We start from the raw sequence: 24756 nt of genomic DNA, 5'->3' as shown, positions 1-24756 counted from the left end.
GGCAGTAGAAGAAGTAAACATTCATTTGAATAAAACTTCAGCTTTTTTCCTTCTGGCTTTGAACAAGAAGCTTCGGCCCAACACCGTCTGTGCATGTTTGTGTGCACATGCATCTGTGTTTTGCTGTGTGTGTTTAGCTGTCGAGAAACAGAGAGGAAGGATGTAGAATGAGTTGGAGAAAGCAAGTGAGGGAGGGAGACAGAGATAGAAAATAAGGAAGGTAACAAGAGAGAACCAGGGGTGGAAGGGAGGGTTAGAGGAGGAGAGAGAAAAGGTGGCAGTCGATATAATAAGCAGCTTACAGACGGTCTCTCTTCACCTCATGGGACAGACATCACTGCTCTCTCGCTCTCCCTCTCTATGTCAGTCTCTCTCACCCACTCGCTCTCTTTCCTCTCACTCCGGTCTGCCAAGATTAGCTCAAGCAAGCAGGATTTAATAATGCCTATTGATAAAATGTCCAAATATGCCTTTTCCCCATTAGAAAAAAAACATGCTCTCTACATTTTGCCTTGACAGAAAACACACACACACACACACACACACACACACACACACACACACACACACACACACACACACACACACACCCCACCCAAATACAATGAGAGTAGTTATGTTGCACGTAGGAGTGTCATAAGTAACAGTTACATTTTAAAGTGACATTTTAAATTTCATATGTTTTTCACCTTCATGCAGCACAAAAAGGTTTGATGTCGGCTGGCAGCAACAGGACTATATCGTATGTTGGTCAAGGAACCACAGCCTCTAGTTGTGCTTTTGTTCTGTTGTGGTCTGGATTTGAATCATGTGTAACTGTAGATTTTTCTGTCTCAGAAAGGATTTTATTTATCATAACTACAAAGTCTACCAACATCTTAGCGATTCTCTCAATAACTTGATTTTCCTGCTTTTTAGGGCTGTTAAAGATTTAAAGATTTAAATCTCAAGTATTTTTGAAAAGGTTTATCTAACTTAGCAAAACAGCTGGATGTTTGGGTATTTGTGACCAAAAAGAGAGTGAATAGTACATTGGTTTAAAATAAACCACGGCACAGAAATAGAGCAATGAAGAAATACAGTGTGGTGTATCATCTGTGTCTCTGCAAGAAATCTGGAGACACGAAGAAGAACACAGAATAGCACCAGTTTTTTGGTTTTTTTTTTAAAAATGAGAACGGTGCTTTTTTGTGTTTAAGTATGGCTGGACAAGGAACCATGTTTATTCAATTACCAACACTGAGAATCACCATTTTTATTTATCAAATAGGCTGGATCTAATATGAATAACCTCAAAACCATTCACATCTAACTAAACAATAAAACAACCAACCATGAGCCCAATGTTCACTGCAGAATCTTCATGCTGTAAATAATCCAGATGTACTAAAGGTGAGTCAGCACACTAAAGGAAAGTCATGTACTGGAAAAAAAAAATCATTACACTAATGATAAGACAGTAAGACAGTATGTTGTTATACAGGTTTTAAATCCTCTCGTCAAGTCCTTTGTTAAAGTAGTATCTGGTCTTGATTTGGAGTTGAAAATGTAGTGTACACACCCATATGTGTACATTTACCAGACTAGAAATAGGTACATAGGTAGCAAATACACACTGGAGTAACTTCAGCCTGAATGCGTCTTAGCATGATGAATGTGGAAGGTATTATGACTTTTAAGCTGAGTCTTTCCATCTCCATTAACTTGGAACCCTCCCCTTTTATGATCTGTTCACATGAATCCACAAGTTTACACCCCTTCCCTGTATGAGGTGTGTCATCATGACACTGAGCATCAAGGGCCACCCAAGACATCTTGGGCTGATGGACAGTAGAGGGTGGTAATGCAGCACTGAACTGAGTGTTACCCACTATTCAACACGAGCAGAGGAAGAAAAATGTTTTTCATACTGCTGTTACTGAAACATCATCCAACCCTGAAGCTAAAACTTTCATTGAGTGACGACCTTAGATTCAGCTTGTTTGATTTTGGGATGTCTGCAAATCTGTAAAGGGATTCCATGTGTTAAACTAAAGATGTCCTGAGGGCATCTGTGATTATTATATTAAGAAAAACAACACTGTGATAGAGAACATTTTGCTCAGGTGTTTAGTCCAGTCACAACAAAGCACAATGCTAAATGTGATATGGCTTCTCGTGTTTTCACACCCTCAAACTTGTACCCAGACTCTCAGATTAACTTTCTTTCACAGCAAGTTTGGCAGCTGTGTGTATGAATGCATTGTGTTTGTGTGTGTGTGTGTGTGTGTGTGAGAGAAAGAGAGAGGGAGAGAGAGAGAGAGAGGGAGAGAGAGAGATAGACAGACAGCACTAAGTAATAAAGCTTTGTAAAGCATATGTGAATCTGGTGGTTAATCCCAAACTCCAATAACATTAATAGCCCAGGGTGATAGGAGCTGTGTGTGTGTCTGTGTGTTTGTGTATGCATGTGTGATAAGTATGTGATGTCTGCTTGTATGCGTGTGCCTCCCAGGTTGAGGTGCACTGTAGGAAATGAAGGGATCAGGAGCAGAGAGCAGATTACTTTTCCTGAGGATAATGAAATTATTTCTCACCTTCAATTACTAGATGAGGAAAGGAAGCAGTTTGTTTGTGTGTGTGTGTGTGTGTGTGTGTGTCTGAACTTAATATAGCTATCAGTCCTAAGATCTAAAACTCAGTTGTGGTCTTACCCCAAAAACAAAATATGTCTAGAAACTTGTGTCTTGATTGCTATTGTACTTAGCTTAGGAATAATTAAAACCTGTGAGAAACACAAAAATCTTGTTATTTTCAAAAGAGTGTTCCTAAAAAGCAAATGTGGCTGAGTATGTTTGCTGCACATTTATGCTTTTATGTCTGTGGGTGCATTGCTATAACTCTAATTTTACTTATATATAGCTTTAATCGGACACTGATTACCATCCTATTTATACAGTTGGGAAGTGCAAGTGAAGGCAGTTTTCACTTCATGTTCAAATGTAACGAAACAACTTTGCCTCCAAAGATGAACCAGTAGTAATGCAATCTAATCATGATCTCAACACAGACGTCCCAAAGCAAAATTATTGTGATTATCATTTGATTTGCAGGCCCTTTGTTCAGTTTCTGCTTCAGTGACTGATCATTTTCAGTCCTTTGTGATTTAAGCATGAAATGTTATTTCTTTACTAATTGCATCCATTTAACTTGCTGAGGCAGAAAAGGATTTCACCGTCGTTACTACAAACATGCATCCTTTTATCCTGTGGTATGTCATCAGATTAGATGAAAACCTACTGCTGAGTCAAAATAGCTAAAATCCGTGAATATTGCAAGCAGGATCATGTTGTCCATGTTTTTCTTGATCCTGTGTTTGCTTTGAAATGGTCTTGCTCTACTCCTGATGTGCTTTACAAACCCAGACACACTGTGTTAACAGACCTGAGAGTGTTTGGTCTGCTGACAAGATCATGTTTCTTTGCAGTTACCCACTCAATCTACTGCCACCACATCCTGGTCAGTCTGTGACCTACAGTACACAACCTATGAGAGCACTAATCACACGTGGAATTAACCACCCATCCCTCCATCCTCTGCTGTTCATCCAGGATTGGGCTGCAGTGGCAGCAGACTAAGAAAGGTAACCCAGTAACCCTCCTCCCCACCCACATTCTACATGTCTTCCTGGGGGATCCCATGGCGTTCCCAGGGATCAGACAGCAAGGATGGAATTAGCTAAAGGGCTATTTCAAATATCTGAAGGGGATCCAGGTGCTATTTGCGGAAGGGCAACCTAAAATACCTCACTAGCTAAGCCAAGCTAAGCTAATAGTACTTGAAACAAGGCAGTTGCCCTGCTCTGAATACCAAGAATTAATTAAACAGAGCCTGGACACGTTTAAAAGATAACAGGATCTGCTTACAGAGCTTGTGCTGAAAGCGATATTGATTGCTGCTTTTCAGGTGGTTTAAATGTCTACAAAGTTCAAACTCTTGTTGTAGTCAAAATGTTATAAATTGTCCTTGACAGCCCTGCATTTACCATCACAATGATCAGTTTATATGTAAGACCAGCCAGTGACCTTTGTGTAAAACACTTTACTGTCAGATGCTGTATTTACCATTACAGTCTTAGAAATGTAAGGCCCTGGTCAACAGTTATCATTAGCAAAGCAGAGATTTAACTCTGTTTATTCCTGGGAAATAAAAAGGTTTTATCCATCTTTCATCAGCCTCCGTCAGGCCTCCAACTGAGAACAGACTGCTGCAGTATGAGGTAATCAAGACAGCAGGGTGAGTAAAGGAAGAGACAGAGGAAAAGGTGGAAGGAGATGATTGGAGTGAAAAGGGACATGAACAACTGTGTAAAAGAGGTGAATGGGAAAAAGTTTTAATGGAGGGCAGAAGAGCAAAGAGGAGGAAGGTGCAAAAAGGAATAGGATGGGGAGTCTGGGAGAGAGGACGGAAGAAACTGAAGCAGAATGGAGTAAGACATTTAGACAGAGCTGAAAGTAAAGTGAAAGATGGAGCACACATCGATGAAGGAAAATTGGGAGGGGAAAAAAAAGAGGGCGAAAATGAAGAAGCAGAAGATGAGGAGTGAGAAAGAGGAATGGAGAGGAGTGGCAAAGAGAAAAGTGAGGTATGGGAATGGGAATGAGCGGAGCACTTGGAGGAAGGGAGGTGAGGAGGACAGGAATGGATGGCGAAAAAAAAAAAAAAACAGCCTAAGCATAGAAGGGGCATGAGAGAGAGGTGTCAAGATGGGGTTAAGTGGGCCATGATTTTGCTTTGTGCACACACATACACTCATGTGCCTCGATCACATACTGATACACACAAACACACACATCTCTGTTGGTTTAACACACACTCATTCAAATGCACACATAGTGTCTTTCTCTCCCCTCAGGCTCAGCGTGTCTTCAGGCTCCATGGCTCTCTGGCGGTGATCCGTCTCCACATTAAGCGAGGCCTCAGATAATTCCTAAGCCTCCTCCATGGCCGATCCAATAAGGGATAAGGCTCTCGGCTGGCCATGATCAACTGACAATCTGTCCCCTCACAGGGCTACTTTAGTGGAGGCCAGGATTACCCTGGCCAGCCTAGACAGGGTACACACAGTTCACAAGACCACAGAGCTGATGTGTGCATGTACGTGTGTGTGTGAGTGAGGGAGTCAAAGAGAAAGATTGTGTATGAAGGTAAAGGTGTGTGTGCACTTGAGAAAGCGTGAATATGTGGCTCCACAGTGAGGCAGGAGAGAGGTGGCTGCTGCATCTGCTTTGTATTTCCAATGGTAGTTGAGAGGTTACACACTGACAGACAGATCTCTGGGACAAAACACTATGATACTTAAAAAAATGGTAGTTTGTAAAGAGTAACATTTTTAACAGCTGGCCTCAGTATTTGAATGGGAACTAATCTCAAAGTCTGTTTTCCAATCGACTGTGCATTTTGGCACTAAACCTTTCACACAAAAACAGTGTACAACAAACCGTGCACTTCAGGAGAGAGCTTCTGCAGCCTGTACCTAAAGATGATTTGGTAAAGGGATGCTACGGTATATTTGACAAGCATTTGATCTCTCCATCATGCAGTCTGCTAATCAGGCAATTAGGTAATTGGAGGAAGAAATGCTCACACAATTCAAAAGGGATAAAGAACAAATAACACCAATTTCATTTTCTAGCATTCAAAAAAAAAAAAAAAACAGAATGCTCTGTGGCCTTTCAAGACCTTCATCTCCTGAGAAATCAGATTAGGTCAGGCCTTATGAAAGCTCCGACTATTAATAGCAGTATGTTAATAACAATAGCAATTACAAAATGATCATCCTGCCTAGTCGGTATGGTAAATACACCTGCTGTGAATAGGCAGTTTAGATAGCCTATTCACCTTTCACTAGAAGAGCCAGGCAGTGTGTGATAAGCATCGACATTCTAGCCAACAGAGTCTGCCTTGGAGACACTCCTGATCCCTTTTTCCATTGGAATAGGCTCATTTTAACACACGCTCTCTCACAAACACAGACACACCTGCACATGCACTCACACATATGCTTGGAGGACTGTGCAGCGCTTCGATAAGCATGGCCCTTCTCTTTCTCTCTCTGAGTAAACATCGTTTTGAATTAGGCAGAGTATAATGAGAGCAGGGGGCTATCTGCCCACCACGCCTGCATTGTGGCCCCCCGCTCCTCTCTGAGGGGGCCAGGACCAATCTTTACTCTGCTATTTATCCCCCTCCTCTGATAGCTTACTTATCTGCTGCAAAATGCCAGGGCTGACTGCCTGTCTAACTGCCCCTATAACTGTCTGCTTGACTTCTTGTCTGCCTGGTTCCCCGCCTGTCTGTCTGTCTGTCTGTCAACCAGGCTTGCAGAAGCACTAAGACAAATGTGTGACTATGTCTTATTTTATCTCTTCTCTACCTGTCTGTCAGCTTGTCTATCTACATGACAGGTTCTTTTCTTGAACCTTTTTCTGGCAGTTGCTGATGCAGGGGACACTACACTGCAGAGAAATGGTAAACTGTGTAGAACAAACACAATCCCTTTGCTGCTGCTGATATACTGTAGTAAAATTTACTGATTTGGGCAGATTTTCTTAGTCTGTGTGAAAATATTTCCATGTGTTTGTCATGTTATTGGTCTTATTATGCTCAAATAAAATCATGTATGTGAAAGTGAGCTATGCAGCTGTGACCATGCATTATTGAAGTATGCACTGAAACCTATATTACAGTCTACTTCTGATAATATTTTACATCATCCATCCATCCATCCATCCATCCATTATCTATACCCACTTATACCTAACCAGGGTCACAGGGATCTGCTGGAGCCTATCCCAGCTCTCTTTGGGTGAAAGGAGGGGGTACACCCTGGACAGGTCACCAGTCCATCACAGATGTTTCACATCATTAGATCAGGAAATTAACCAGGCTGCATCAGCCAACATTATATCATTACAGATGTATCAGCATCTGTATCTATAGCTGCAGACAGAAAACAACAAACTGCAGTACAGAATTGCCAAACTAGGTCTGAGATCATTTGAAACTGTGACAAACCATAAACGAGTTAATATGTAAAAAGTTCAAATGTCCCACTCAGCAACACTGTCATAGATTACAATCTTAGGTTAATAGTATGAAGGTGCATTTTTTTTATATTTTATATTTAAAAAATATTGCCAGGATCATTTTCAGCTTTTTAAAACTCACAAACAGATTATTATTTCTATTATCCACTTTATTTTATGGAAACAAAAAAAGTGGGTTTTCAAGCTATAACTGGTTTTCACAAGATGTTTAAGGTTTTTAGCTTTTTTTGATCATAAACTGACTTCCTCCTCCAACTATCCCATCATTCCCTTCTCATCGATAATGAATAGAGGTAGCGTGTGTGCACTTAATGAAATTACATCTGGTGCACAACCATTCTCAGGTCAGACTGAGAATTAAGGAGCAAAGGAACACAGGGGAAGTGAGGGTTACAGGAGGAGATCAGAAAAAAGTATGGAGACAGAAACTAAAGCAGGGAGTGAGGGAGAAAGAGCCATGCTGAATTACAGAGAGGGGGAACGATCGAATGAGACAGGAGGGAATGAGACGTGAAGAGAGACGGGAGGAGGCAGAAACAAAAGAGGGAGTTTGACATGTGGCTAATAGACATATCAGCACAGAGGTGTGGGGTTTAGCTGGCAGATGAGCGCTTTGCAGAGCTTCATTCATTGATTAGCATACGGAGAGTGGCATGGGGCTGTGTGACAACCCCAGATTACGCTGCACACTTACGTGCACACACATACACAATGTAGATTGCCACAGATTGCATCCCTCTCTGTCTTTGGAAAAAAGCAAGGATTTCAAATTACAGGGTGTCACCTGCACCAAGCTATCCAGTTTCTTGAATGTAAATGTATATAAACAGGGGGATGAACATCAGAGAAAGAAAAAAAAGAAAAAAAAGTCGGCATAGTGAGAGGAGAAAATAGGAGTGACTATGAGGGTGAGATTGTAGTGAAGTGCAGTCAGTGAAGAGAGTGAGATGGGAGGAGAAAAGAAGGAACGAGAGAAACGTGCAGAGGAGAGTAATAGGACAGATGATATTAAAATGACTGATGAGAGGTGGCCGTTTCTTACATCATGGAAGAAGAATTAAAAAAAAAAAAACAATATAAAAAAACATGACAGCTGCCACTGAGCTCTTCACTGCCTTCACCCAGATGTATTCTCTTCAAATGTGAATCAGAAACAAACAGAATTATCGTGCCTATAATTACGTACAGGGATAATATACAATAATAATTAGTTTTAGCTTTATAACTTGACAAAAATTTTACCATTTACATCAGTGGTGACTTCATTTTGAATAAAAAAAATGAGTAAAAACTCTTCCCTTTTTTTGTCTGTCAGTACCCAGTTACTGTGAAGTTTGATGCTCAGAACAGAAATTTTAACCAACCAGTCATTTTAATAGTGTCGCCCTATTTGACATCAAAAACACCAGTCTGAACTAAAATCGATGCCCTGGGAGCCATGGCTTAAAAAGCACTTCTCAAATGAAGCCCCATCATCAAATAAATAAAAAGCTGAACACAACACCTGAAGCTGTGTCAGTTGGCCTAGTGCTGTCTAGGTCTGACATCTCCAGGCATACAGCTAGAACCTTATTTGTAAAAGTCAACCATTAAGCCAACTTATGCAGCAACTAATGATTTTTTCATTCTGCATTAATGTGCCTATTTTTTCTCACATTATGATGAAGACCTGTCTTGCAGGACAGACTTGACAATATATCCAGTATTACATACACAAGGTCACAGTCATCGCAAATTTAGAAAAACAAAATTTGGTCTGTGGCCATTGAACGCTGTCATCTAGTTACACTTCGATAAGACTGATAGGAATTTAGCAAAATAGCACAACCTTCTAAACCCACTCCATCACTCAGTATGCAGTGTGTGCATGAGTATACGTGAGTGTGCACAGTTTAGGGTAAAAACATGTCCGGCCTTGTGTGTGTTTGCACTTCTGTAAGCACTTCAGTGTAGGAGAGGAATGATTATGAGTTGTATCCCACAAAGTTATCAAAATTCAAAGAGGGAGGCAACTGACAAGGGGAGAAAAGGATATAGTCAGGAAGAGTGACAGAGGTGGGGAGTGGGTGACAGAGGAGGGAGACAGAAATCACATCCACTACTAGAACATCCAGGAGTCTGCCCAACAACTGCACTGATGCCTTAAACATGAGACCCAGATTTCCTATCTCGCTGAAGAGCTGCTGAGGGAAGAAGAGAGGAGAGGAAGATGGGGGAAGACATACACCCTGTAATACAGAGGAGAGGGTACAGGGAGCACAGGGAAGGCAGGGGAGGTAAATAAGAGGGGTAGGTCTGTTTGGGATGCTAAGGCAGTGTTGCTGAGGGACAGACTGTCAAACTGACAATCAAGTGACATGCAATTGTGTTTGTGTTTTAACTGGGGAATTTGACTGTTGCTGTTCTAACCCACAGCAATAGGTGCAGTAGGGTCTAATACACCAAAGTATTGTTGTTTTGTTCAGTGGCAACACCTTAGCTGTACTATGATGTCACTTTAATCAGCAAAGCTGATTTCTACTCACCCTGATCAATTCATCTGGAAATTGGTATTTTGATAAATTATTATTAGAAAAATGTGGAAAAGTGATGTCTTGAAATTGCCTGTAATGTCTGATCAATAGTCCTGAAATAAAGGTTTGATTTTTGCTTGAAAAATGACAAATGATTAGTGAGTCTAAAAACACTTTCAAGCTGCTTTCCTGCTTCATGTACTGCTAAATTCTTGCCAGCTGGTTGATTTGTTGGACTCACTTGTTTCACTTCAATTCCATTTTTTATACCTTTCAATTTTCTGACCAGCAAAAATGCATAAAATTTAGAATCATTGCTTCAAATTATAATGACAGAAGACTTTAAAATCAGCTACTGGATGCAGACACTTGTTTCCCTGCGTTGGCAGTCAGCATCATTTTACTCTGGTTTAACTTTGTCAACTGAATCACCTCAATGATCCTCAGCCTCTTCTCAAGTCCACTCATTCCAGAAACACTAACAAGATCAAGGTAACATTCATGCTTCTAGTCAGATTTCAGTCACAGCACTGGTTTTGAACATTTGACAACAAACCCAGGTGCCACTGTGCATGACCTGACACTGAGTAAACTCTAATGCTGTTGAACAGTCTCAGAAAGTGGAGGCTGAATTTCTCAAGCAAAGACTGATGAGAACAAGGTGAGAGCAGAATACGGAGAAAGGCAGCAGGGTGGAGAGGGGTGAGTTTCTGTGCTCAAAGTACGGATGAACGAAACGGGTGTGGGCAGTGGTGACAGGGAGGAGTGGTGGTGCCAGCAGGGTGTAAATTTGGGAGGTTCAGAGGAGGAAGGAGACTCATGGGGCTCTTTGTCGCTCTATCTCTCTCAAATGAAATAGACTGCACTGCGACAAACCTGCCATGAGGGGCCAGCAAGTGTGTGCGCATGTGATACAGCGGTGCCCATGTGTTCGGACTGAGTTAATGTCTGTGTGTGTGTGTATTTGCACCAGTGTGTGTGAGTGCGTTTGTGTGTGTGTGCGCGTGTGTGTGTGTGTGTGGCCGGCTGCCCAAAGGCTCCCTGTGTGCAGGCATTTCACTGAAGAGGCAGATGAGCAGGGCAGATATCCCGGGGCAGCCTGGCAGTGGCCAGAGCTTTATCTGAGCTGAAATGATTTTAGCACTCCGTTTTGGAGCACTAACCCAGGAGCAATGTCAACCCCTCCTCCTCCTGTTCCTTCTTCCTATCCTTTTCTCCTTCTTTTGTTCTTTCTGTCACTTCATCGTGGTCTCCTCTCCACTGTTACTTATTCTCTCATTCCTTATCTCATCTCTTGTATTTTTCTATCTGGCTGGCTACTGGCTGTCAGATTAGAGAGAAAGACCTGACAGGAAAGGAGAGAGAATAAGAACAAAGTTTTCATTTTAAAAACCAAACTCTTCTTTCACAGAAATTGTTGAGTTTGTTTTGCCTTTCACTGTGTGGTTTTTAAATAGCTGTTGATTATTATTAGAAAAGAAATAAAGAGTAAGAATAGAGATTTAAAATATGTGTTTAGGTCTTGGGCTGCAACTACCATCTATCTTTTATCAATTAATCTGCAGAACTAAAAAATTAATTATTGAATTAAATGTTTAGGCTATAAAATGCAAAAACAGTAAAAAAAAATAAATAAAAAAAAGTCCATCACTATGTCCAAAAGAAGGAATGTGAGCACTTTGAAGGCATTAAACAAATTTGCTTGCTAAAGATATTTGACTCAGTGCATTAAAATGACTTAAGAGCCCCACTGTGCACCAATGGCCAAGGCAATGTCACATGACTGCCTGTCACTCAAGTCAGGTAGGTTTCTGAAAGCCACCTGAAGCTGCTCATCAGAAACATAGGCATTAAGTGGCGTTCTATTACATTTTCCCAGTAGGGGGTTGGACCTTCAGACTTTCCGAGCTGTCAGGAATGCAGCAGCACTAATCCAAGTGGAGCCTCCACCTCCCACTTCTCCAAGATTCACATACAGGGTATGTATCGCCTTTATGAAATGTCCCATATTTTACATGAGAGACTCTGTCAGAGGCATGGTTTTCTGCAATTGGAGCCATTATCACACAGGGTCGATCAACAGGGACCACCAAGCAGCAGCAGCAGCCGCAAAGTAGACAGTTTCCCCTCTCCTTTTCTCTCACCCCCCCCAACCCACCACCATCATTGGTCACCACTCTCTTTCTGTCACTGCATTTACCTTGGCTGCCATATGGGGAATTAAGTGGTATTACGAGGAAAGGCTTCTAGCTGAGCTTAACTGCATTACAAGAACAGGTAATATACCCTGAGTCTCTGTGTGTGTGTGTGTGTGTGGGTGTGAGAGAAGGAGAGGAAGTGGAAAGAGGGTGGAGGGATGAAGGAGTCTTCTGGGTGTGAGAGAAAGCCAGAGTTAAAGGAAAGAGAGAGCAAGCACGGGGTCTTAAGTGAATTGTCAACTCAAACGCTCTAATCACAGTGAAAGCTCTGGACAAAGAGCATCCACGGACGCCAACGGAGAACACCCTAGGGACAACGAAAGGCTACTTATCCCTATCTGGCTCTCCCTCTATCTGCTTCGTTCCCTTTTTATCACTGTATAAAGGCAGATCCCTTAAAATAATACATTCACAACATTTTACAGAAGGAGGGAGCAAACAGAGGAGTGGAAGAAGGTGAGGATAAATAAATACAGTATGTGGACTATTATAAATATACAATGTGATGAAAGGCAGGCAAGAGCTCTAGATCATTTATCCATTTAAAAACACTAGGAGTCAAAACTGTTAAGAAGTCACACACAAACTCAACACCAGAGCCTTTTCAAGTTTAACACTTTTGACTTTTGAGATTCCTGACTTTGTATCAAATTTTACAAGGCTAATTGTTCAGCTGTAAAATACTTATTTAATACTTATCACTTGTTTATATACATTTGCATTCAATTTACTCAATATATCTCTGTTTTTAATTGTTTTCTATGTTTTTACTTAAAAACAATGAGGATTCAATTATTGATGATTGTGTGACAATGAGGCTTCTCACCAGCACCTCTGGGCTATACAGTGTGTACATACAAGGTGACAGCATTGGGAGCACACTATTATCATAATGCTAACAGAGAGGTCAGGACCTGACAAGAAAGAAGCACAAAACCACTTGCTCCTCAGCAGTTCGGAGGACTTTCTAACAGAGTCAGGACTGGCCTCCATTCTGGCCCTTGGGTGCTCTGCAGGACCCTCCAATTTCCATAAAGCCCATAGCCAGATCACTGGCACCCCAGGGCTAGGCGGCCATGATGGCTCTATTCAACAGTCCTGCTAATGCTATGCTGATTGTCTGAGCACAGCTAGCATGTTGTGTGGCTAAACACGGGTCATTTCCTCCTTTCCCACATCTCTCTTTTCAAATGTCCAGGCAGGGAAGGACTTTACTGGGGTAATGACGGGGAGGTTTCTGCAAGCAATAAGTTAAACTAAAAAAAAAAAAATTCAATGGTAGGCACATGCACAAACACTAGACTGCAATAATACTATAAAAACACAAAAATAATAAATTCTGCAGAAACTCAAGTAAAACACACCACAAAGTTGCCTGCGCCCTTTCAGATTGAGTCCATTGTGCAAGGTGACAAAGGAGCACTCACAAAGTACAGCCAGGCTGGAACAAAATGGATGTAGCTCCTTTGTCCACTACTTATTGTACCACAGAAGACCTCCTTGTGTGTGTGTGTGTGTGTGTGTGTGTGTGTGTGCGTGTGCGTGGCCATATAGGAGTGTTCACTTGAGGAAAAATGTTCACCTGTGCACTGACATGCACAAAACATGATACACTGCAGTCCGAATCCTTTTCAGAGTCCTGTCACTTCTGAAGCATATGGCCAGACAGTCTAACCAAACTGTTCCCGTGGGGCAGCAGCAGTGGTCCAGCTGCATTGTTTGACAAGAGAATTTATGACCTGTCTGATGTTTCTGAGTTTTGCGCTAAAAGAATCATTTAAATTAATTACACAAGGGCTAGTGTTTGATGGGGATTTGTTATGCAAAAGAGACATAAGAATAATTGAAATTCCTGTTAATGTTAGAGAAAAAGGCCTGTCTTACCTTAACTACTTGAGTTGTTGGAAATGGGACGTCTGTCAGTGCAATGGTATCAACTAGTCCCATAGTTTTACAGTTAAACTGATCAAAAAGTAAATAAACAGACTCTAATGTTAATATGTTGATTTAAATAGCTTTACATGACTGAAAATGATTTGGTTTGGGTAACATAATTTTTAAAAATTCAGAAATGGTCAGAAAAGCTTACATCCTTGAAAACAGTTGAAATATCAACAACTTGATTGTGTGGTTTCAAATAGACCACTGAATGCCAACATCAGCAGAGAGCAGACTTCTACAAACCGACCCTGCACTTTCAGAGCTCACAGATTTGCACTGCAGAGGACACAAGGTTTAAGTGGTAGGCTTGCTAGTACAGTATGTGGCACCCTTGATAGCACATTAACTGGAGGAAACAACAGTGAAATATTTTGTGTTTTTTGGTGCAGGAGGCATGAAGGCAAAAGAAGTAAAGAGAAAGGGCAGAAAAGAGAGAAAAGGGAAGATGGGGTGAAAGACTGTGTGAGAGAGAGAGGAGTGGAGTGAAATAGAGAAATGGAGAAGGGCAGAACAGGTGGGACAACAACAAGAAAAGAATACTTTAACACCTAGTGTGAGTGAGATTGTGTGTGTGTGTCACTTGTCTGACACCAAATCCAGGCACCACGCAGAGAGCCTGGCACTGTAACTGGGCACAGTGGGTTGTGATGAATATTTCATATCAGAGATTGGAACTTATTGAAATGGCTCCCATAAAGTGTGTGTGTATGTATATACTGTATATGTGTATTTGTGCATTTGTCCTGGTCCCTCTAGAGAAGTGTGCAAAAACCTAGAACCTGACCAGATTACTACTAACTAAAAGTTAGATATAAAAAAGCTTAGAAATAAAGTTTTTATTGTCATTAATTCCATCATGTTGGGGTTCAGGAATCCATTTCTGACCTTGCTACTTTAAATGTTACTCACAGACTACTATGGTGCTAATGACCACACAAACTAATGATTTTATTTCTTTGGTGTGTTGTATCTACTTTCTTTAGGGTGATGCAGTAGGGTTGGACTGACATGCACTGTTTGATAAGTGACATCAGTGACAGAGGCAAGCAGACAATAGTCAACTGTCAGAGCCTTGAGATGAGCGTAAAGACGGGAAGAGAGGGCGCGCGCGCACACACACACACACACACACACACACACACACACACACACACACACACACACACACACACACACACACACACACACACACACACACACACACACACACACACACACACACACACACACACACACACACACACACAGAGTCAGGGTCAGTAATTGAGTGGGAAGGATAAGCTCTCCTCATTCTTTCTGTTTGCCTGTCCGCCTTCTGGCTCTCACACTCCCTTATGCATACAGACATACACACTGTAACACACCAGCCACCCATATTCACCCAACAAGGCCAATTTATTGCCACAGATAACTAGCAGGGGACGGGACAATGTCAGCTGTCAGTCAGAGTGGACGAAGCCTGCCATTGGTTTGGTGGTCAGCAGTGGTTACAGATGGAGCTGCATAGTTAGTGAGATTTACTAACCCACTTTATGACCTTAGGTTTTTTCACACATACCCATGGAGCCCTACACACACTTGCTAAAACTACAGAACTCAAAATACAAAAAGTTCTTTTTTTTACCCATATATCCACGCAAAAGCCTACATATACAAACACAGACACATGGCCTTGAATAAAAAAAGCAATATAAGATAGAGAATAAAAATGCATTGGTACTGCCCCATATCAGACAAAACAGAGCAACACTGAGATTAAGCATCATACTGCCGAGAGAGAGAAATGGAGATGTGAATAGTGAAAGGCCAGATATCATCCATTCATTTTAAACAGGGGTGGGTGGTGATTGAGCGAGTAAGGCTGTGAATGACTGTGTGTGTGTGTGTGTGTGTGTGTGTGTGTGTGTGTGTGTGTGTGTGTGTGTGTGTGCGTGTGTGTGCGTGTGCGTGTTTGCATTCTGGTCGTAGCGGACACATTGACACAAAATAAACAGCGCTCAATCTCCCGGCCTGTGATTGCTGCTCCGGTGTCAAGATAAGACCTGGACCAGTGGCAGCCAAGCCCAGGCCACTCGCTTGACAATAGAGGACAGAGAAGAAGAACCACAGAACTTCACTGCCTCTGAATGGTAGCTTCTCTTTACCAGTGCAATATAATTTTGGGAACACTGTATTCTAACTGTACCTCAGTTTTTGTGGTTTACAGCATTTACAAAGAGACACAATCAAATGAGCTGATCTGTCAGATTAGAGGAGTGAAACTTGAATTCAAGATGTATCACACATTGAGAAATTTCCTCTTTAATTGGAAAAAACATCCACTTTCAGATGAGGAACTGAATAACTAGGATATACAGTTTACACACACTCTTTACATTTCTTTCTCTTATATGCACACAATCTCATGTGTGCTTTGTGGCTATTCCAGGATTATTCTCATAAGAATAGTAAAAGAGTCAAATAGCCTGCCAGCAGTTCAAAACTCACATAATCAGATATTCTATGCACAAGATCTGTCTTAACCAAACCGCCAGATCAGACTTTTCTAACAACTTCTGAGATGGGAAAATCCAGAATAAAACCTTAAGGAATGCTTTCAATCTGAGTCCAGTCTAAAAGAGAATTTTCCAATAATAAGTTTTCTAAACAATATTTAGAAGAGAGTTTAGAGAAAGGGGGCAAAGGGAACCAAAAGTGACAGCAGAGAAGCAAAAAAATTTCAAGGTGTGATGGCCCTTATTTGTGAGGTGCCCTTGAGCAAGTTACCTGAGTACCAGGTGTCCCTGTGGTTGCCAGAGCAATAGAGACATGAAAGCAGAACAAGCTTTGAACAGAGAATTCGGTAGATAAAAACTCAAGGATGTGTCCATATTTTAGCCCAGGACGAAGAAAATGAATGAAAGAAAGAAAGAAAAGGTGAGAATGTAGAGTCAGGGAGAATGAACAGAACCACAGGATGTGAAGAGAGATTGAGAGCTTGTGGACAGGAAGGGCATTAAAGCCCTAAGGCTCTCTTCCCTGGGGCCACCACCACCACCTTCCGCCCCTCTCCCCCTCCAGAAATGAATGAATTTTTCTCATCACCATATGAATATTGCGGGCGTGACAAGTGCATGTAAACACACACAGGCGGAGTGCTCAAATCCACTCACTGGGAGCTATTAAGTCGTCAGGCGGCACAGAGAGGCTGACAGAGGAGAGAAACAGTGTGCATGTATGTGTGTGTGGTGATAGGGAAGAGAAACGATGTGGTGGGCCAGTGAACAGAGAGAGAGAGAGAGAAAGAGTGGACAGGCAGTCAGAAAAAAACAAGGAAAGAAAGAAAAGAACTGCTGGCAGACTGCTAATTTTACTTGTCGCAGGAAAAAAAAAAAACACCCAATCCATGCTCAAACTGTCAAAGTCACTGTCACCTCAAAACCAAGGGGAAGGTGTGTGTCTGTGTGTGTGTGTAGGACAGATGGGGAATGTGTGTGTGAACAGGATAGAGAGAAGCAAAGACAATGTTTGTACAGACTGGGTTTTTGTGTAGTAGGTGTGTGAGCAGGGAGAGTCCTCCGTGAGATACTGTGGCATCAATGCATGTATCAAGTCTGGCATGTACAAATGCAGATGATCACACAAGCTCACACAGAAGCACACAACTCGCACTGCACTTGCCAACTTCATTCTGTCATATTCAATAAGATGGCTCACTTAATACAGTGTGATAGTGTGTGTGTGTGTGTGTGTGTGTGTGTGTGTGTGTGTGTGTGTCTCTGGGGAAGGAGCAGGTTGTTTCCTCTGATCAATGGAGAACCTCCTACCAAGGTGACCCAGCTCCATCTCTCTAACAGCATCTAACTATTCTGCTCCTCTTCAGATGTTCTGTCCATCTCATACGAATTCTCTCCATCACTTTCTTCTCTGTGATGGCCTCTGTCAACAGAGGATTTCTATCCTGTGCTTGGTTACTCAATGTACCACTTTGGTCCCAACCTAAATATCATGACAAATACTAAAAGTGTTGACAAATTTTGGTGCATTCATATTCACCAACAACTCTGGTTATCCCCCGACCTTTCGAAAGATTTCTCAGACCAAGCAGATACAGCTGTGACATCAGCCACTAAGTGGGCCAGGGGTCTGTCAGCAGATCTGTTAGGCTTGTAACCTGCGGCGACAGGTCCTTAACGCACTGCACGGACAGAACCGTAACAGATGCCCAGCTAAGTGCCTGATTAAAACTTAATGTGCAGAAGGAGCCGTGTGTGCCTGTGTGTTTTTCTGCAAGTGTGTGTCTGTGCATGTGTTTTGCACAAATATGAGATGGGCACCAGCCCTCCAGCAACAGACAGGCCATGCCAGCTGCTTCTCTCCCCAGAGACGGAGCCCTGAAGCTGGGCAGCGAGGCAGGGTAGTCAAGGGAGGCTGTGCAAGGCCCCAGCACAGTCACAACACAAGTGGCATACTGCATGCGACGTGACACTCCACTTATCAAATTAGATTTCATTTTTTAATTATAACACACCCTCATACCCACACACATTGTAGTCTCTGACATTGGTTGGCCCTCAAAGTCAAGTCCAAACCTAATTTTGACACAAGGAAGAATAAACAAGGCGCCATGTGAACTGCACTTGTCAAGAAATACACTGATGTGCAAACTGCAAACTACAAAAGCACCAAAAGCACACACAGCACTATTGCTGGCAAAGTTAGAAACCAATACTGTGGATATCCCACAGAGAACATAATTCTGACTGACATCTGCCACACAGCTAAACATCTACCTGAAAGGACTACCAGAACACACTCGACTAAAACAACATGGAAACTCTATTATTCATATTTGAATGTTAGCTGCCTTAATAATAGTTTTCTCAACATAAAGATGTTGGGTTTAACGAATACATGTTCTGAACTATCCATTTATAGATTGTTGCAGCTCCATCTCATTTAATGCTTTGTTTTATTATAAAGAATAACACAGTCTGAACCCTCAACAAACACAGATTTTTACATCAAACATTTCTTATATAGTGTTTATGAGTGAGGCTGATTGTGTGCGTGTGTCCGGGAGGTATGAGTAGCTTCGTGGGTCAACAAGCCAGCAGCCAATAATTTACCCACTGACAGAAAATTTCATCTGCCTATCATCCTCTCCCTCCCTCCCCCTGCATCTCCCTTCATTCCTCTCTCACTGATTACAGCGTCAATACGGTGCGGATGAGAGGAGCTGACAATTGACCAGCCTGGATCAATATCAGCTAATAAGCATGTCAGGAGAGAGGAGAAAGGAGCAAGGAATCGACTGAGAGGGAGAGACAGAGAGAGAGAGAGAGAGGATGAGTGAGAAAGTGACAGAGAGAAAGCCAGTTTGATCCAATTCGGCTGCTTGGCGTGTGGAGTTGTAAGTGGGATGATTGGTCTGTTATTGCTGGTTTAATGTTAGGCAATCAGAACCCTAGTGGTCTAGATATCAACAAACATCCATCAAATTGTCCCTTCTTCTTCTTGATACCACCTCCTCTGCCTGGCCCCGCCTGGACCCTGACAAACAATACGACAATGAAAGCCAGGCAATGGTGGCGTTTAAAAAAAACCCCAGGGAGGTTGAATTGATAGCCTTGCACTCACTGCACGAGCCAAAAGAAAACACACTTGTTTGAGTTTTTTTGTTTGTGTTGGGGAGATCTTCACTCATTTTGGGTTTTTTTTCCCCCCTTTTATTTCCAGTCTCTCGCTGGCTTTCCTCCTGGCAGAGGAGCATGCCGTTGTTGATGGTGATATAATAACACAGCCAGGTGTCTGTGGCCAATTCCCTGTCATTTGGACTTTTGCGTAAATCACCATGTATTTTTCTCTTCTTTTTCTTTCTCCTTGCTTTCTCTTTTTCACCACTCGATTTTCCTTTTTGTTCCCAAGGTGTCATTTTCTTTTGCTCAAATTACCTTTCCCGTGGCCTTCCAGACGCCACAATTGCTGGTGTTGTATGGATACTGATGGAAGCTTTTCTGTGTAAATGCAACACTGCTACTAGCACAGCTAGTCAACACTACTTAGTCTAATACTGCCTTTTATAGAGAAGCAGGCAGATAAATGACTGACTGTAGATTGACTGAAATGTTGTTTGACTAACTGACTGACTGACTGAAAATCCACTAAGTGACAAAAAGACAGACAACAGAAATTCGACTGACTGACTGTCACTCCATTTTCTGCCACCACTACTATCAGGACTTAAACTGAACAGTCAGTTCAGGTCAGGTCAGATTTTTGTTGATCCACAAGTGGAAATTTATTTTCAGCAGAGCAACATTTAAAAACATTTAAGACACTATAAATTTGTCAATACTATACAAACATCCAACAAAAAGTCCATGTTGTACAACAGACAAGCTTAAACACCAGACTGAGGGGTGAGCCAAGAGGCAGTAATGGTGTTATTGAAATGAAGTGCACTTATATAACAGGGGGAATACCTGAAATTTCTATTTGTCTAGGACTGTTCTCATTTGAAACATATCACTGTCATGTCTTCCTCAACACATGCTGTCTCCTGTCAGGCTTGCTAATGGCCATGCAGCACCCTGCCTTCATATTCAGTCAGTGTCCCTGCTAAGACCAACTAGCTGATACATCCTGCTCTTCCACAATCGCTGATTGCAGCGTGGATGTAGTGATGAGTGATGGAATGGGGGGAACAGACGAGAGAGCGAGAAAGGAGGACAGGGGCTTTGCTCTCATTTACATGTTTATAGCTCCTTGGTAGAGAGAGAACTGTGCTTGTTTGCGTGTGTTCGATGGACATGTCCAATTATCAACCCTGTTGTTTCCTCAACAATACTCTCTGACTGCTCTACATGCATACACACACTAAAAGACACTCACTTACAAGAGCCAGCTGTGCATGCAGGGAGAACGAACTGGTTAGTGTACTGTAAAGGGTCAGATGTCATATGGGCGACAGAGAAATCTACTCATCTGGGTCAATGCCAACCTGGGTTAACTCATGACTCACAATCACCAGGCAGTCTGGACAAGATGTAACATACGCCATATGGCAAACATACAAACTCAAGCATATCTAATGTGTTATTTCCATGTTAATGCCATCCTCCCCATCTCCATGGAAACACGAATGATTGACAGAACAGGAAAGGTTTGAGGGTGCAGGAAAAAAAATCAAAATCTTGGGATGTTTTACATAGCCACTAACCAAAACACACAGACACACACACAATTGACACAAAGATAAACCTAACAATTTATTTCATGTTGCCCCCTCCCAAAATATAATCAAACAGCCAAAGCGTGAGCTGCAAGGCCACTAACTACACACCCATACCATCTGATAGTTAGCCTCTCATCTCATTCCTCTGCCTCCCACCTCCTCAATTCCAACAAAACACACACACACACACAAATACACACCCTGGTTGGGAGAAGAGAGAATATTAAAAACAAACAAACAGAGAATTGACTTGCTGAGTAGAATTACAGAGGTGCTGATTGCATCTGACCCCTCACCTCTGCTGTCTCTCTTCTCCCTTGTTCTTGCCTCCATTTATGTGTCAGCTCTCATCCCCCCAACCTTCATGCCACTTTGCTAACCTCTGTGTTCCTGCTCTGGATATTCTCTAAGAATGTTTTCGTCACAGTCAACGCTCTTGGGGAGTACTGTTGCTCAAGAGACACAGACCTCCTCATTAATAGTTACAATATCTTTCTATCTGACAAAATGACAGCTGGACTGCCAGTTTACAGTGGGCTTTGCTGTACTGTACTAATTTAAAATAAAGACAAGACAAAGACAAAAGGTTAATGAAAAGAAAAGGCAAGGAGAAGAATGGAAAGGTTACCATGTGTTGGAATAATAGCCCTAAAAGACAAATAAATAGCAATAAAAACATTATTTTTCTAATCAGACACATACTGTACACTGTAGCTCACGCACATACATAAACACACACGCACTGCAAAACAAACCCAGACAAGAGAAAGACAAACCCACACAGGTTTGTGATTGAGGTCAACAGTGCTCTCACACCCCAGGCTGATGGGAGATAAGGGGAGCACATCTCCACTTGCCTCAGTGTTTCCCTGACCTATTGACTGGCTGATGGTGAAGACTGAATAGCTGACTAACTCCCTTCCTGTTTAAATTCATACCACCACCTGCATCTGTTTCTTCCCAGGAATTTGTTTTGTTTTTATTTACCTGCACATTTGTAATCCTCCCATCCATTTGTCTAACATGTTCTGCTTCCCTGCCCCCCCCCCTCTTACCTCCCCCCTCCTACCTCCCCCCATGTCTTTCTGTCTCCTGATGTCCCTTCCACTTCGTTAGGAGACAGAAAATGAACATATTACTGTCCAACTGTCATTTAATTGCCCCTAATCTTTCCCAATTTTCTGCTCATGATTTCATTCCAACTGTCAGCGCATGTGAGGAGAACAGGAGAGGGTCATACTGAATCATTATTTGTATGCAGCCTGTGTTACAGGAACAAACTATTAAGTTACATGTGTGTCTTTTTTTTGTGAGACTACCCTGCCTGCTAATTGTTACACATTTGTGTTGCTCAAGATTTGTTGTTTTTTCAGGTCTTGCACCAACATTAAATTACAATCTTAACTTTAAAAAGCTTAATTTTTTGTTTGACCTAAGCTATGAAGGTAAGTTACTAGAACACATATATATGACCATGCATTAAAAATCATAATGCAATCACAGAGACATTCTTTAACATACAGCAGAACTGATTAAAGCACTTGGCAGCACTGCACTGTCCTGGAAATTACTGGCAGCCACAGTCTGTACAGTAAAAACTGTAAGTAAATATCAACTTCTTTTTATTTTCCAAACATGTGTACTAGTATTATACTGAGGTCTGTACCAACTTACACTGGTCAAAAGCAGAAAACCACCCTGAAGCTCAGTTAATAAACTTTTACATATCACATTTCAGTGCTACAGTAGCCGGGAGTAATCTGCACATAAAATGCCAGCACTAATATAAAGACTGCCTTGTGTCCAAGACCAACTGGGTTTCACATGGTGCATGTGGAACATATAGTAAAGCTGTCTGATCTGTTAAGGGACTTACTGGTGTAAAGCTACTTAGGGCCTCAAATATGCAAGAGTCAACAGACACGCTACCTATAAGGTGGTTAGTGGGAGAGATCAAGAGTGGTGCCCCTTTAACACTATGAGGTGCATGTTTTGGTTTGACCATAAGCTGCTACTGTAACAGTTAGAACATAACCAGTCAGACTAGGTGTGCTAATCAGTATTTCTGACAGGAGATGGTAATGAAGGAACGTGTTAGGCAGTGCAATTGTGTGACTCACTGCTTTTGGTGTTTTTGTAGGATTTGTTGAAAGTTGTCGCTGAGCCCTGTTCTCCCATACAAAAGTCCAGAGTGTTTTCGCTGACAGAGTCCACACTAGTGGACCTGATCAGAAACATATCACTGGTGCTCAGTCGCCTGAATCCTGTGACCCAGATTGTTGAGCCTGCTATTCCTTTCTCTCTCATCCTGTACACCTCTGTCTCACTCTCCCAGTCTCTGTGTCGCTCTCACGCACGTGGGCACACGCGCATACACGCACGCGCGCGCACACACACACAAACACAAACACAGTTTCTAATGACAGCAGTGTGATAGTTAACTGGTGCTGGAGTGGAGTTGTAGTGGTGTGGCAGAGGCTGATTTGGCAGCAGTCACAGCTGAAAGGCTTTTATCCTGCATGGTAGAAAGCACAGAGATGGACATGCACAAGGACCCCTGAGGAACACACACACACACACACACACAGGGAGTAATGGCAGTCAAAAGGATTCTACTCAAGTGTTTGTTGGGTCTGGGGAGTCAAAGAAAAATAGAAACGAGGGAGAAAGAAGGGAGAGAGTCTCACACAGAAAGAAGAAAGAAAGACCTCAGGATGATGTTAGTGTATGTTGCTAGGAGATAAACTGCTGCCACTTTTTTTTATTTTATTACCCAGAGAGCTTTGCAGCAGTCTGTGGGTCTACCGGTCAGCGTAAGATCAATGAAGCTCTTCAGACCAGTGCACTACTGTATGATACCACATCAGGTCACACAAGTGCACAGCGGCAGACAGAATCTTGGAGAACAAATCGAAGAGGTTCACAAATGCTGCCGCAGTTTAGGAAGAAGCTTCTTTCTAAAAAAAAGCATGATAATGGAAAAAGCATTTTATTCTAATCCTTCTCTATCACATTTGAAAAGTGCTGCATTGTTGTACTGCAGAAGTCGTCCGGTTGATCTCTCACAGTTTCACTGGCTTCAGTGTCAAGTCAGGAGACTCGTTGATCTGAGCTGAATTGAGCCAATTTGCAAGAGCAAAGGAGCCTTTTTAAATGATATTTGGTCAGACACCAGCTACAATACACCAAACAAAACAATGTTCTCAGAGTCCACCCATTAGTTTAGTGCCAAATGTTTCAATCTCAGGAGGAGAAAATATAAGTCAAAACTATTTTTTCTAGTTAATCCAAAATAAGCACCACAAGAAACCTCCTATCGATATACAGTATATCTTGTAGTATATCTAAACAATCAGTTGAATGCTTAATGCTGACAGTAAGTGTGCACAAACAAGAAAGATGTAAAACTGTTGAATACACACTAGTGTAATTAATGTAACTGTAACAAGTACTATTCTTCTTCCATTTAATGTTTATATTCAAATTTCACTAAGAGTCAGAAAAAAGGATATCTGTATAATTTAAAATACATTTCTAGTTCAGTCCCTGCGAACACAGAAATGCACAGAGCCACCACAGAGTGTGCGGAGTGGAGCTACAGGGCCTATCTAGTACAGTGTTTCTCCCTCGCTGGTTTGACTATGGCACTTATCTGCCTACTGCAGAGAGAAGAGAGCAGATAGCACACAGATGAGCTTCACTGCCAGTGTGTGTTCATACTGTATGTGTGTCTTCCCTCCTTATGGATGTGTGTGCCTGTGTAAGTGTGTAAGTGTTTATATATGGGTGTGTGCGTGTGT

The 24756-nt window shown here is 42.0% G+C and overlaps 1 protein-coding gene across 2 annotated transcripts in view; it reads right to left on the bottom strand.

Annotated features, from left to right (window-relative positions):
• Nucleotides 1-24756, bottom strand: part of camkmt (calmodulin-lysine N-methyltransferase) — an 84569-nt gene that overhangs the window by 28812 nt on the left and 31001 nt on the right. The gene's annotated exons all lie outside the window — the stretch shown is intronic.

Source organism: Mastacembelus armatus, chromosome 15, assembly GCF_900324485.2.
Source record: "Mastacembelus armatus chromosome 15, fMasArm1.2, whole genome shotgun sequence".
Classification (NCBI taxonomy): domain Eukaryota; kingdom Metazoa; phylum Chordata; class Actinopteri; order Synbranchiformes; family Mastacembelidae; genus Mastacembelus; species Mastacembelus armatus.
This window is presented reverse-complemented; position numbering and strand designations above follow the sequence as displayed.